Source organism: Heterodontus francisci, chromosome 34 (assembly GCF_036365525.1).
Source record: "Heterodontus francisci isolate sHetFra1 chromosome 34, sHetFra1.hap1, whole genome shotgun sequence".
NCBI lineage: Eukaryota > Metazoa > Chordata > Chondrichthyes > Heterodontiformes > Heterodontidae > Heterodontus > Heterodontus francisci.
The window spans coordinates 24,721,638-24,735,634 of record NC_090404.1 but is presented as its reverse complement, the minus strand read 5'-3'; the positions used below and the strand labels follow the sequence as shown (position 1 = coordinate 24,735,634).

General features: G+C 47.1%; 1 pseudogene; it reads left to right on the top strand.

The window, feature by feature from the left end:
* Positions 1-13,997, top strand: part of LOC137348746 (zinc finger protein 208-like) — a 181,581-nt pseudogene that overhangs the window by 124,877 nt on the left and 42,707 nt on the right.

Below are 13,997 nucleotides of genomic sequence, written 5' to 3'. Positions count from 1 at the left end.
CCTGAACGGTCTCTCGTCAGTGTGAACATGTTGATGGATCATCAGTTTCCCGTTGCTTTTATAGCAATTCCCACAGTCTGCACACTTAAAGGGTTTTTGCTTCCATGGTCAAAGGTCAATGATATTCAGATCCAGATCGAGTGACTCTGTCAGATTTTGACGTGGTTTGGTTTGAGTTTCCCACCTGCAAATTCTCTCCTAATATCCTGTAAAAATGAAATTAAAACAGGAAAAAGGGAGTTAGAGAGAACCCACAAAAACACAAAGACAAGTTGTGAAATTGAGCTGAATGAATCTGATAATTTGTGGGACCAGAACAGAGAGTGGGCGGGGCTTCAGGGTCCCAGTGACCAGGAGAGAAAACTGATTGATTTTTTCTCACTCTGCACACAGAGGGTTTCTCACCATCTCTCCTGAAGGTGTTGGTTAGTGCCAGGGTCACTGTTTACATCCCAATAAATTGTAACAGATAAAATCAAACCAAACATCACATCAAGATCTGACAGAGTCACTCGATTTACCGGGACATGAATATCATCGGCCTTTGATCATGAAAGTAAACATCCCCATTCACAGTCGGGAGAAACCCATACATGTGTTCTGTGTGTGGACGAGGCTTCAGCCAATCACCTGGTCTGTCAAATCACAACTGCTGTCACGCTGGGGAGAAATCATGGAAATGTGGGGCCTGAGAAGATTTCAATTACCCGTCTGAGCTGGAAACTCATTGGCCATTCACCTGCTCCATGTGTGTGGGAAGGGATTCACTCAGTCATCCAGCCTCTATATACCAGTGAGTTCACACTGGGGAGAGGCCGTTCACCTGCTCTGTGTGTGAGAAGGGATTCAGTCGGACATCCAGCGAGTTCACAGATGACTGTAGGGGTTGAATTCTGTTGTTATTGCTGCTGTTAATCACATCTGGGACTGAACCATGTTCATTCTGATTGTGGGGTTTATATCTGCTGATGTTAATAGTCTTTATAGCTGGGGTGGAGTTTAATATTCTGGCAATCGGTTTATTCTACTTTGTAACCTTTAGTCTTCAAATAAAATATCTACCTTTGGGCTATTCTCAAGGTTTTGTGGGATGAAACCAAGCAGTGATATACTCATACCTTTGGCAATTTAGTATATAATATTTGTTGCTCACAATGTGTTCTGTTCTACATTGGGATGAGCAAACACAGACTGGTTGATCAATTTGAGGAACATCTCCATTCAGTCTGCAAGCGTGACCCTGAGTTTCCGGTCACTTCCCATTTTAATTCTCCGTCCCACTCCAACTCTGACCTCTCTGTCCTCGGCCTCCTGCACTGTTCCAATGAATCGCAACGGGAACTCGAGGAACAGCAGCTCATCTTTCAATTAGACACTTTACAACCTTCCGGACTCGACATTGAGTTCTGCAGTTTCTGTAACGACAGAGAGTTGTCGGGATCTGGAACGCTCCACCTGAAAAGGTGGTGAAAACTGATTCGATCAGTCATTTTAAAAGGGAGTTGACAGGTATTTGAGAATGAGGAACTTACAGGCTTACAAACAACAAGTGGGTGTGTGGGACTAAGCACGACTGTTCTTTTAAAGGGCTAGCACAAACGCAAAGGGGTGAATGGCCTCCTTCTGTGCTGTAAGTTTCTATGAATCTAGGAGTTGGCCCTTTAGCCCCTCGAGCCTATTCCACCCTGCAATGAGATCATGGCTGATCTGTGATCTAACTCTATATACCCGACTTTGTCCCATATCCACTAATACCTTTGGTTAACAAAGATCTATCAATGTCAGATTTAACATTAACATTGATCTGACATCAACTGCTGTTTGTGGAAGAGAGTTCCAAACTTCTACCACCCTTTGTGTGTAGAAATGTTTCCTAACTTCACTCCTGAATGGTCTGGCTCTAGGATTTACACTATGCCCCCCCAGTGCTAGTCTCCGCAACCAGTAGAAATAATTTCTCTCTATCTACTATCAGTTCCAATCTCTTGAAAATTTCGATCAAATCAACCCCGACTAATCTGAATTCCAAGGAATATAACCCTCATGGTGAGGTGATATATTTTGCCAGACTGGATAGGGACAGGCAATATATACTCAATGGTACAGTTCTAAAGAATGTGCAGGGACAGAGTGACCTGAGGGTTAAAGGTGGTAGGACATACTGATAGAGTGGTTAGTAAAGCATTTGGGATCTTGGGCTTCAAAAAATGAGGCATTGAGTACAAAAGTAGGGAAATTATGATGAAGAGAGGTTCAGCCACAACTAGAGTATTACATCCAGTTCTGGTCACCACACTTTAGGAAGGATGTGCAGGTCCTTGAGAGGGTGCAGATGAGATTTACTAAAATGGCTCTAGGAATGAGAGTATTTAGCTACAAGGTTGGGTTGGAGAAGCTCGGGTTGTTCTCCTTGGAGTAAAGGAGATTGAGGGGCGATCTGATGGATGTATTCAAAATTATGACAGGTTGAGATAAGGCAGACAAAGAAAAACAGCTCCCATTATCTGATGGTACAAGGACTAGGGGACACAGATGAAGGTTTTGGGTAAGAGATACCAGAGGGGTGCGAGGTAAAACACTTTTTACATAATGACTGGTAATGACCTGAAACTCACTGCCAATGAGGGTGGTGGAAGTGGAGTCAATTAATGATGTCAAAATGAAATTGGATGGGCACGTGAGGGAAATAAACCTGCAGAGCAATGCGGAGAGCACAGGGGAATGGGACTGCCTGGATTGCAATAGAGAAATGGCATGGACTCAAAGGTCCAAACAGCCTCCTTCTGTGCAAGATTAATTTATGTAATCTCTCCTTGTAATTTAACCCCCTGAAGTCCAGGCATCAAACAGGTAAATCTGGCCTGCACTTCCTCCAAGACCAATATATTCTTCCTAAGGTGTGGTGCCCAGAAATGATCACAGTGCTCCACGTGTGGTCTAACCAGGGTTTTGTGTATCTCAGTGCTTTTCCAGTCACACATGGGATCTTGGGCTTCAGAAATGGAGGTATTGAGTAAGAAATCTTTTCCCATGACAGAACAAACCTTTTCCCTTCCACGTTCAAAGCCGATGATCTTCAGGTCCTGATGAATCGAGTGACTCTGTGAGATCTGGATGTGATGTTTGGTTTGAGTTTCCCGTCTGCAAATCCTCCCCTTCTAAGCCCCTGTAAAAGGAGTTTATAAAAGTCATCACTGTTAGTTCAAGATAGAAATTCACAACATTCTCTCCTCCTGCTTCCTGGCTGCTCATACACCCTGATCCACACTGTCACCTAAAGAGATGGCAGCAAGTTCTCAAAATCATCTGTGCCTTTTTCTATAAGAATGTTTAAAAAGGAGCCTGATGAATAGATCAGGATACACATTCATGATTGGGATTTATTGATTAATTATTTCAATATACTGGAATTAGTTTTTAACATATATTTTAATTAAGTTAGACCTTTAGTGATAGGGTAATTTTCTTTTTAATTGTTATTATTCATTTACAATTTTAATGAATGAACAATTTACCCAAAATAAATTTCCTGAAGGACAATGAACTGAAACAGTATTGAATTGAAGTTGAGGGACCTGCTCATGGGACTGCTCCTGGGCCTGGTCAAAGTGGCCATCAACAGGTCCAGGCAGCGGGCAGTCAAAGGGGGTCATCCAGCCAGACTGTCTGTCTCTCATCTGTTGCTAAGTCTGCACCCAGGTGCACCTGGAGAGGGAGCACATGGTGTCCGCCAGTAGGCCTGAGGCCTTCTGTGACCAGTGGGCACCAGGAGGACTGGAGTGCAACATCAATCCTAGGAATGACATTTTGGTTTGATTAAGCAAAGTTCCTTTACAGTTTTTGTTACAGCATATTACTGGTGCCCTTCTCCTTAAGTTACTGATGCAAAGGTAAAGACCTACACAGGAGGTCAGGGACCGACTTCCATATCCAACATCCACCCCGATACAAACCGACTCAATTGCCGGAGAGTGGGGGGAGGGGGATGTCCTGCCCTGTGCTGTGTCCCAAATGGTTCCTCCCTCCCTCCCCTCCCCCAGGCCCCTTTATAACTGAGCTCAGTTTCCTTTAAAGTTTTGTCCTTTGATGTTACACTTTATTAATCTTTAATTCCTCCAAAAGAGCTGGAAATCTGGCGGCCGTTAACCCGAACCTGTCACTGGGAGAAGCCCCGCAGCTGCCGCCCCGCTCGATGCAAACGTGGGACCAGGAGATTCTTATTGAGTATGTTGAGGCCTACACCGGGTGTTTCTCAAGTCTCCCCACCCATCCAGTCTCCATTTCTGCTCCATTTACAGATGCTCCCTGCCCACTCTCCATTTCTCCTCCATTTAGAGACGCTCCCCAACCAGTCCCCATTTCTCCTCCATTTAGAGACGCTCCCTGCCTCTCCTGGATTTTGGGACAGTCTCTGCTCTCAGCTCTTTGTTGAGATTGGGGCCGGAGGGAAGCGGTGGAAGCCGCGGCTGGGGGTTGATCTTGTTGTTTGTTGTGATCTCGCTGTTTAGATTGTCTCATGGCTCCGCACCCAGTGTGTCTGCAGCCTGCGAGCCCCTACAGCTTCCAACCTCAAAGTCCCGGACAGCCCGCTTCTACCTCCTTCCGAAAATCCACAAACAGGACTGTCCTGCCCGACCCATCCTTTCAGTTTGTTCCTGCCCCACTGAACTTATTTCTTCCTATCTTGACTCTATCTTTTCTCTGCTGGTCCAGTCTCTTCCCAATTACATCCGTGTCTCTTCCGACGCCCTATGTCATTTTGACAATTTCCACTTTCCTGGCCCCAACCGCCGCCTCTTCACTACGAACGTCCAATCTCTCTACATCTCATCCTCCACCAGGAGGGTTTGAGGGCTCTCTGCTTCTTCCTTGAACAGAGGCCCAACCAGTGTCCATCCACCACCACCCTCCTCCGCCTGGCTGAACTTGTTCTCACATTGAACAACTTCTCCTTCAACGCGCTTCCTTCAAATAAAGGTATTGCTATTGATACCCACGTGGGTCCCAGTTACGCCTGTCTTTTTGTGGGATATGTCGAACATTCCTTGTTCTGGTATTAATCTGGCCCCCTTCCACAACTCTTTTTCTGGTATATTGATGACTGTATCGGTGCTCTTTCCTGCTCCCGCCCCGAACTGGAAAATGTTATCAACTTTGCTTCTAATTTCCACCCTTCTCTCACCTTTACATGGTCCATCTCTGACACTTCCCTTCCCTTCCTCAACTTCTCTGTCTCCATTACTGGGGATAGGCTGTCTACTAATATTCAGTATAAGCCCACCGACTCCCACAGCTACCTCAATTACACTTCTTCACACCCTACCTCCTGTAAGGACTCCATTCCATTCTCCCAGTTTCTCTGTCTCTGATCCATCTGCTCTGATGATGCAACATTCCACAACAGCGCTTCTGATAGGTCTTCATTTTTCCTCAACCGAGGATTCTCCCCCACTGTGGCTGACAGGGCCCTCGACTGTGTCCAGCCCTTTTCCTGCACCTCTACCCTCATCCCTTCCCCTCCCTCCCAGAACTGCGAGAGGGTTCCCTTTGTCCTCACTTTCAACCCCACGAGCCTCCATATCCAAAGGATCATCCTCCGCCATTTCTACCATCTCCAGTGTGATGCCACTACCAAACGCATCTTCCCCTCCCTTCCCCTGTCAGCATTTTGAAGGGATTGTTCCCTCCACGACACCCTGGTCCACTCCTCCATTACCCCCACCACCTCGTCCCCTTCCCATGGCACCTTCCCCTGCAATCGCAGGAGGTGTAATACCTGCCCATTTACCTCCTCTCTCCACACTATCCAAGGCCCCAAACACTCCTTTCAGGTGAAGCAGCAATTTACTTGTACTTCTTTCAATGTAGTGTACTGTATTCGCTGTTCACAATGTGGTCTCCTCTACATTGGGGAGACCAAACGCAGACTGGGTGACTGCTTTGCGGAACATCTCCGCTCAGTTGATAAACATGAGAAAAGGAAATAGTGAGAGTTCAGGGCCAACATGTTCCCGTAAAGGTGAAGGGTAGGACCAATAAGTCCAGGTAACCCTGGATGGCAAAAGATATAGAGGATTGGATAAGGAAAATAAAGGGGGCTTATGGTAGATTCAGAGTGCTGAAAACAGCGGAGGCCCTAGAGGAGTATAGAAAGTGTAGGGGGGTACTTAAAAAAAGTAATTAGGAGAGCAAAGAGGGGACATGAAAAAGGCAAGATAAAGGAAAATCCCAAGGCATTTTATAAGTATATTAAGGGCAAGAGGATAACCAGGGAAAGAGTAGGGCCCATTCAGGACCAGAGTGGCAATGTGTGTGTGGAGCTGGAGGACATAGGTGAGGTTTTAAATGATTACTTTTCATCTGTGTTCACCATGGAGAAGGACGATGTCGGTGTAGAGATCAGGGAGGGGGATTGTGATATACTTGAACAAATTAGCATTGAAAGGGAGGAGGTATTAATGGTGTTAACGGGCTTAAAAGTGGATAAATCTCCAGACCCAGATGAGATGTATCCCAGGCTGTTATGTGAGGCAAGGGAGGAGATAGCAGGGGCTCTGACACAAGTTTTCAAATCCTCTTTGGCCACAGGAGAGGTGCCTGAGGATTGGAGGACAGTGAATGTGGTACCATTATTCAAGAAGGGTAGCAGGGATGAACCAGATAATTCAGGTCAGTGAGTCTAACATCAGTGGAATGGAAAGTATTAGAAAAAAATTCTGAGGGACGGGATTAATCTCCACTTGGAGAGGCAGGGATTAATCAAGGACAGTCCGCCTGGCTTTGTCAGGGAGATCATGTCTAACAAACTTGATTGAATGTTTCGAGGCGGTGACTTCATGTGCAGATGAGGGAAAGCAGTTGATGTAGTCTACATGGACTTTAGTAAAGATTTTGATAAGGTTCCACATGGGAGATTGGTTAAGAAGGTAAGAGCCCATGGGATCCAGGGCAATTTGGCAAATTGGATCCAAAATTGGCTTAGTGGCAGGAGGGAGGTGATGGTTGAGGGTTGTTTTTGCATTTGGAAGCCTGTGACCAGTGGTGTACCACAGGGATCGGTGATGGGACCCTTACTGTTTGTAGTGCACATTAATGATTTAGACGTTAATATATGGGGTATGATCAGTAAGTTGGCAGATGACATGAAAATTGGTGGTGTCGTAAATAGTGAGGAGGAAAGCCTTAGATTACGGGACGATATAGATGGGCTGGTAAGATGGACAGAGTAGTGGCAAATAGAATTTAATCCTGAGAAGTGTGAGGTGATGCATTTTGGGAGGATTAACAAGGCAAAGGAATATAGAATGCATGGTAGGATCCTAGGAAGTACAGAAGGACCTTGGTGTACTTGTCCATAGATCACTGAAGGCAGCAGCACAGTGGTTAGGAAGGCATATGGGATACTTGCCTTTATTAGCTGAGGCATAGAATATAAGAGCAAGGTGGTTATGATGGAGTTGTATAAAACACTAGTTAGGCTACAACTGGAGTACTGTGTACAGTTCTGGTCAGCACACTATAGGAAGGATGTGATTGCACTGGAGAGGGTGTAGAGGAGATTCACCAGGATGTTGCCTGGGCTGGAGCATTTCAGCTATGAAGAGAGACTAGATAGGCTAGGATTGTTTTTCTTAGAGCAGAGAAGGCTGAGGGGGGATCTGATTGAGGTATACAAAATTATGAGGGGCATAGGTAGAGTAGATAGGAAGAAACTTTTTCCCCTTAGCTGAGGTGTCAATAACCAGGGGGCATAGATTTAAGGTAAGGGGCAGGTGGTTTAGAGGGGATTTGAGGGGGAAAAATTCACACAGAGGGTGGTTGGAATCTGGAACACTGCCTGAAGAGGTGGGAGAGACAGGAACCCTGACAACATTTAAGAAGTATTTAGATGAGCACTTGAAACACCGTAGCATACAAGGCCAAGTGCTATAAAATGGGATTAGAATAGATAGGTGCTTGATGGCCGGCACGGACACGATGGGCCAAAAGGCCTGTTTTGTGCTGTATAACTCTATGACTCTATAACTCTCTGACCCGAACTTCCAGTTGCTTGCCATTTCAACACTCCCCATTGCTCTCATGCCAACATTTCTGTCTTTGGCCTGCTCCAATGTTCCAGTGAACATCAACACAAGCTCGAGGAGCAGCACCTGATCTTTCCATTAGGCACTCTACAGCCTTGCGGACTGAACATTGAGTTCAATAACTTCAGAGCATGACTGGCATTTCTTTTAATATTTTATTTTTTAACCATGTGCCTGCTTTTCATGCAGTCAGAGCTGCTCATTATTCTGTTATGAACACTCTCTCTGGACTAATGCTTTGTCTTTCACCACAAGCATTAACGCACTCATTACTTTTGTCTCAGGACAGCTTTGTTATTTAATCTCCCCCGCCCTCTGCCCAATCTCTCCCCCTCACTTGCTTAAAACCTCTTTTCTAACTTTTTCCACTTCTGATGAAAGGTCACAGATTTGAAACATTAACTTTGCTTCTCTCTCCACAGATGCTGCCAGACCTGCTGAGTATTTCCAGCACATTTTATTTCAGATTACCATCATCTGCAGCATTTTGCTTTTATTCCGGGTTGGAAATACTCAGCAGCTCTGGCAGCATCTGTGTTTGTTGTGATCTCCCTGTTTAGATTGTCTCCTGACTCCGCACTCGGTGTGTCTGCAGCCTGCGAGCCCCGGTCTTTATTCACCCGCCTCCCTCTCACCTGCTGGAACCGCGCTCTCTGCCTCAAACCCTACCACGGCGCATGCTCAGCTCACACCGCCCAGCCGGCTGATTGACGGCGACTCCAGACCAATAGGAAGAGGGAGGGCGGGTCTGGATGACTGAACGTGTGGGAGTCGTCCAATCAATCGGAGCGACTCAGGGACCGCCCCTATCCCCACTTGCTATTGGTTAGATGCCGCTGTCAATCAATCGGATGTCGTGCCCTCTGAGGTGAAAGGTCACTGGCGGGAGATTCAGGTACCGAGTGCGCAGGAGCACTAAGGAGAAGTGTTTGGAGCATGCGTGGTGTGTGATGGTGGTGGACAGTTGCTTGTGAGTCGTCGGATCTGCAGCGAGGAAACAGGACTTTAAGTACGGAGTGAAATCTCAGAGTGATTCCTACAGTCGGGAAACGGCGAGGGGGCGGAGGGAGCGATGGAGCCGGAGGGGGGGCTTCAGAAACACCCGGTGTAGGCCTCAACACCCCCAATAAGAAGCTCCCGGTCCCGCGTTTACACCGAGCAGCAGCTCTGTGGCTTCTCCCAGTGACAGGCCCGGGGTTAACGGCCACCAGATTTCCAGCTCTTTTGGAGAAATTAAAGATTAATAAAGTGTAAAATCAAAGGAGAAAACTTTAAAGGAAACTGAGCTCAGTTATAAAGGGGCCTGGGGGAGGGGAGGGGAGGGAGGAACCATTTGGGACACAGCACAGGGCAGGAGGTCCCCCCTCCCCCACTCCCTGGTTCCACAAAGACTCCCCTTGGACTGGGCCACACCTGGGCAGGGCTGGCTCAAGGTGCAGGAAGCTGCTCGGCTGAGCTGTTGACTGGGAGGAGTGGGGAGGTTTGACTGACAGGCCCGGGGAGGGGGATATCAGGGCAGGTACACACACTGCTCCCCCTTTTCCTCCTGGGATGTTTTACTGGAGTCGTGTTGCTGAGTGTTTCTAAACTCTGTCTCCCTATCCCGGTAATGTAGGTTGCTGTGAGTGTTGGACTATATTGCCTCTCCTCATTCTCCCTCCTTCTCCCACTCCGAGTTCCAGGCTGCAGGCTCCGGCAGATCGATGTGCCTGAAACGTTAACTCTGTTTCTCTCTCCACAGATGCTGCCTAAACTGCTGAGTATTTCCAGCATTTTCTCCTTATATTTCAGATTTCCAGCATCTGAAGTAGTTTGCTTTTGTTTTACTGCAGGCATTTCTCACAGAACTAAATGGAGAAACACAGACAGACCAATTCAGAGCCACTTATATCGTGGTGGCTGTTGGATGTTTAAGTCAGTTCCTCACCTCCTCTATTGGTCTTTTTTGTTGCATCAGTTTGATTGGAGTAGACATGGAGGAGCAGCTGCTTGGTTTAACACCCCCCACCCCCTGTACTTTTGAGCCCAGTCAGGCCCAACAGTTTCCAATGTGAGACTGTCAAGGGAGGTAGATTCCAGGGGAGATGAGTTTGCTAAACTGACACCAACTTCTCAATGTAAAAAGGTATTGTTTTATTAACAAGTTTTTCTGTAGAGGCATTTCATCCATTATATATTTACAGATTTTTTTTATTTCATTCTTGGGATATGGGCGTCACTAGCCAGACCAGCAGATATTGCCAATCCCCAGTTTCCCATTGAAAAGGTGATGGTGGGCCGCCTTCTTGAACCGCTGCAGTCTGTGTGGTGAAGGTGCTCCCTCAATGGTGTTAGGGAAGGAGTTACAGGATTTTCACCCAGTGATGAAGGAACGGTGATATATGTCCAAGTTAACAACAACTTGTATTTATGTCGTGCCTTTAATGTAATAAAATGTTCCAAGGTGTTTCACAGGAGTGTTTATAAAGTAACATTTGACACTCTGAGCCACATAAGGAGATATTAGGGCAGATGACCAAAAGCTTGATCAGAGAGGTGGGTTTTAATCAGTGTCTGAATCAGGGAAGTTGAGGTGGAGAGGATTAGGGAGGGATTTCCAAAGATTATGACCTTGGCAGCTGAAGGCACGGCCACCAGTGATGGAGCAATGAAAATCAGGGATGCTCAAGATGTCAGAATTAGATGATCCCTGATCTCTCGGAGGGTTGTAGGGCTGGAGGAGATTATAGAGATAGTGAGGGGTGAGGGAATGGAGGGATTTGAAAACAAGGATGAGGATTTTAAAATTGAGATGGTGCTTAACGGGGAGTCTGTGTAGGCCAGTGAGCACAGTGGTGATGGGTGAACAGGACTGGGTCCGAGTAAGGACACAGGCAGCAGAGATTTGGATGATCTCAAGTTTACAGAGGGTAGAATGTGGGAGGCCGGTCAGGAGTGTGTTACAATAGTCAAGTTGCGAGGTAACAAATACATGGATGTAAGTTTCAGAGACAGATGAGCTGAGGCAGCGGTGAAGTCGGGCGATTTTACTGAGGTGGAAATCGGTGGTCTGATGCCACTGATATGCAGTCGGAAGCTCATCTCGGGGTCAAATGTGATACCAAGGGTATGAACGGTCTGGTTTAGCCTCAGACAGTTTCCAGAGAGAGAGATTCAGTTGGTGGCTCAGGAGTGGAGTTTGTAGCAGGGACTGAAGACGATGGCTTCAGACTCGCCAATATTTAATTGGAGGAAATTTCTGTTCATCCAGTACTGGATGTCAGACAAGTGAGGATGGTGTGTGACTTGGAGGTGATGTTCACATACATCTACTACCTTGGTCCTTCCAGATCATGCAGTTTGATGGCTTGGGAGATTCAGTTAAAGCTCTGGTCGAGTTGCAGATATATAAAATCCCTCTCCTCTCCCTGCCCCTCCCACCTCGCCCTCTCTCCCCCTCCAGAAAGGGCAGAGTCTTGTGTAGGTCCAGACCGGGTGGCAGGTTCCCTTCCCTGAAGGACATTAATGAACCAGTTGGGGTTGTACGTCAATCCAGTATCTTTCATGATCACTTTTTCCTCGTGTCGGCCCCATAAGTTACCAGATTCATTCAGCTCCATTTCACAATCTGACCTGTGTTTTTGTGGGTTCTCTCATTCTCTTTGTTTCTTGTTTTAAATCAATTTCACAGGGTTTTAGAAGGTGAGGAATTGCAGCTGTGAAATGCAAAGCAAACGTCAGATCAGGATCTCAAAGAGTCGCCCAGTTTATCGTAACCCGAATATCACCGGATTTTGAACGTGAAAGGAAAAAGCAGCGATCACAGTGGGGAGAAACTGTACACGTGTTCTGTGTGTGGATGAGGTTTCAGCCGATCATCTGGCCTGTCAAAACACAAGCGCAGTCACACTGGGAAGAAACCATGTAAATATGGGGACTGTGGAAAGGGATTGAATTATCCAGTAGAGCTGAGAACTCATTTACACAGTCACACCCTGTGGAGGCTGTTCGCCTGCTCCAAGCATGGGAAGGGATTCACTCATTCATCCTACCTGCTGACACACCAGCGAGTTCTCACTGATGAGAGACCTTTTAAATGTTCAGACTGTGGGAATTGCTACAAACATTCTGCTGAACTGATGTCCCATCAATCTGTTCACACTGACGAGAGACCATTCAGGTGTTCTCACTACGGGACTGGGTTCAAGCGATCATCTGATCTCACTGTACACCAGCAAATGAACACTGGGGAGAGGCCGTTCACCTGCCCACAGTGTGGGAAGGGATTCACTCGGTCATCCCACCTACTGACACACCAGCGGGTTCACACTGGGAATAGGCCATTCACCTGCTCAGACTGTGGGAAGGAATTCACTCAGTTATCCGCCCTGCTGAACCACCAGCGAGTTCACACTGGGGAGAGGCCGTTCACCTGCTCTGTGTGTGGGAAGGGATTCACTCAGTCATCCAATCTGCTAACACACCAGCGTATTCACACTGGGGAGAGGCCATTCACCTGCTCTGAGTGTGGGAAGAGATGCACTACTTCATCCGACCTGCTGACACACCAGCGAGTTCACACTGGGGAGAGGCCGTTCACCTGCTCTGTGTGTGGGAAAGGATTCACTACTTCATCCCACCTGCTGACACACCAGCGAGTTCACACTGGGGAGAGGCCGTTCACCTGCTCTGAGTGTGGGAAAGGATTCACTACTTCATCTGACCTGCTGAGACACCAGCAAGTTCACACTGGGGAGAGACAATTCACCTGTCTAGAATGTGGGAAGGGATTTACTCGGTCATCCTACCTACTAACACACCAGCGAGTTCACACTGGGGAGAGGCCGTTCACCTGCACAGATTGTGGGAAGGGATTTATGACTTCATCCCACCTACTGACACACCAGCAAATTCACACTGCGAATAAGCCATTCACCTGCTCAGAGTGTGGGAAGAAATTCACTCAGTTATCAGCCCTGCTGAACCACCAGCGAGTTCACACTGGGGAGAGGCCGTTCACCTGCTCTGTGTGTGGGAAGAGATTCACTCAGTCATCCAATCTGCTGACACACCAGCGGGTTCACACTGGGGAGAGGCCGTTCACCTGCTCTGAGTGTGGGAAGGGATGCACTACTTCATCCGACCTTGTGACACACCAGCGAGTTCACACTGGGGAAAGGCCGTTTACCTGCTCTGAGTGTGGGAAAGGATTCACTACTTCATCCCACCTGCTGACACACCAGCGAGTTCACACTGGGGAGAGGCCATTCACCTGCTCAGAATGTGGGAAGGGATTCACTCAGTCATCCGACCTGCTGACACATCAGCGAGTTCACACTGGGGAGAAGCCATTCTGCTGCCCAGCTTGTGGGAAAGGATTTACTCGGTTATCCTACCTACTGACACACCAGCGAGTTCACACTGGGGAGAGGCCATTCACCTGCCCAGAGTGTGGGAAAGGATTCACTCAGTCATCCAACATGCGGAAACACCAGCGAGTTCACAAGTAACTCGTGGATGAGAAGTTTCTGCCAAATGGCAGATTTCTGACATTGTGCTTTCCGCTTTTTTTTTTAATGCTGGACATCTAAAAGGTGTTTTTAAGTCGTCTTTATTTTTTATTTTCTTACACCTTCGTGGAAATGAGCTTCATCCTGGAAAGCAAGTGTTGGAACTGCATCCTCCTTCACAACCTCAATGTGTCAGTCTTCTGTAAATGGTTAAAAGGGAGAGGTGTGTATACACAGACCTGTTGTGGGGAATGTGTTGGAATCGATCATTAAGGAGGCTCTAGCTGGGAACTGAGAAAAACTCAAGGAAATCAGAAATAGCATGGTTTGTGAAAGGGAAATCATGTTTAACCAATTTATTGGAGTTCTTTGAAGGAGTAACATGCACTGTGGATAAAGGGGAGCCCATTGATGTACTGTACTT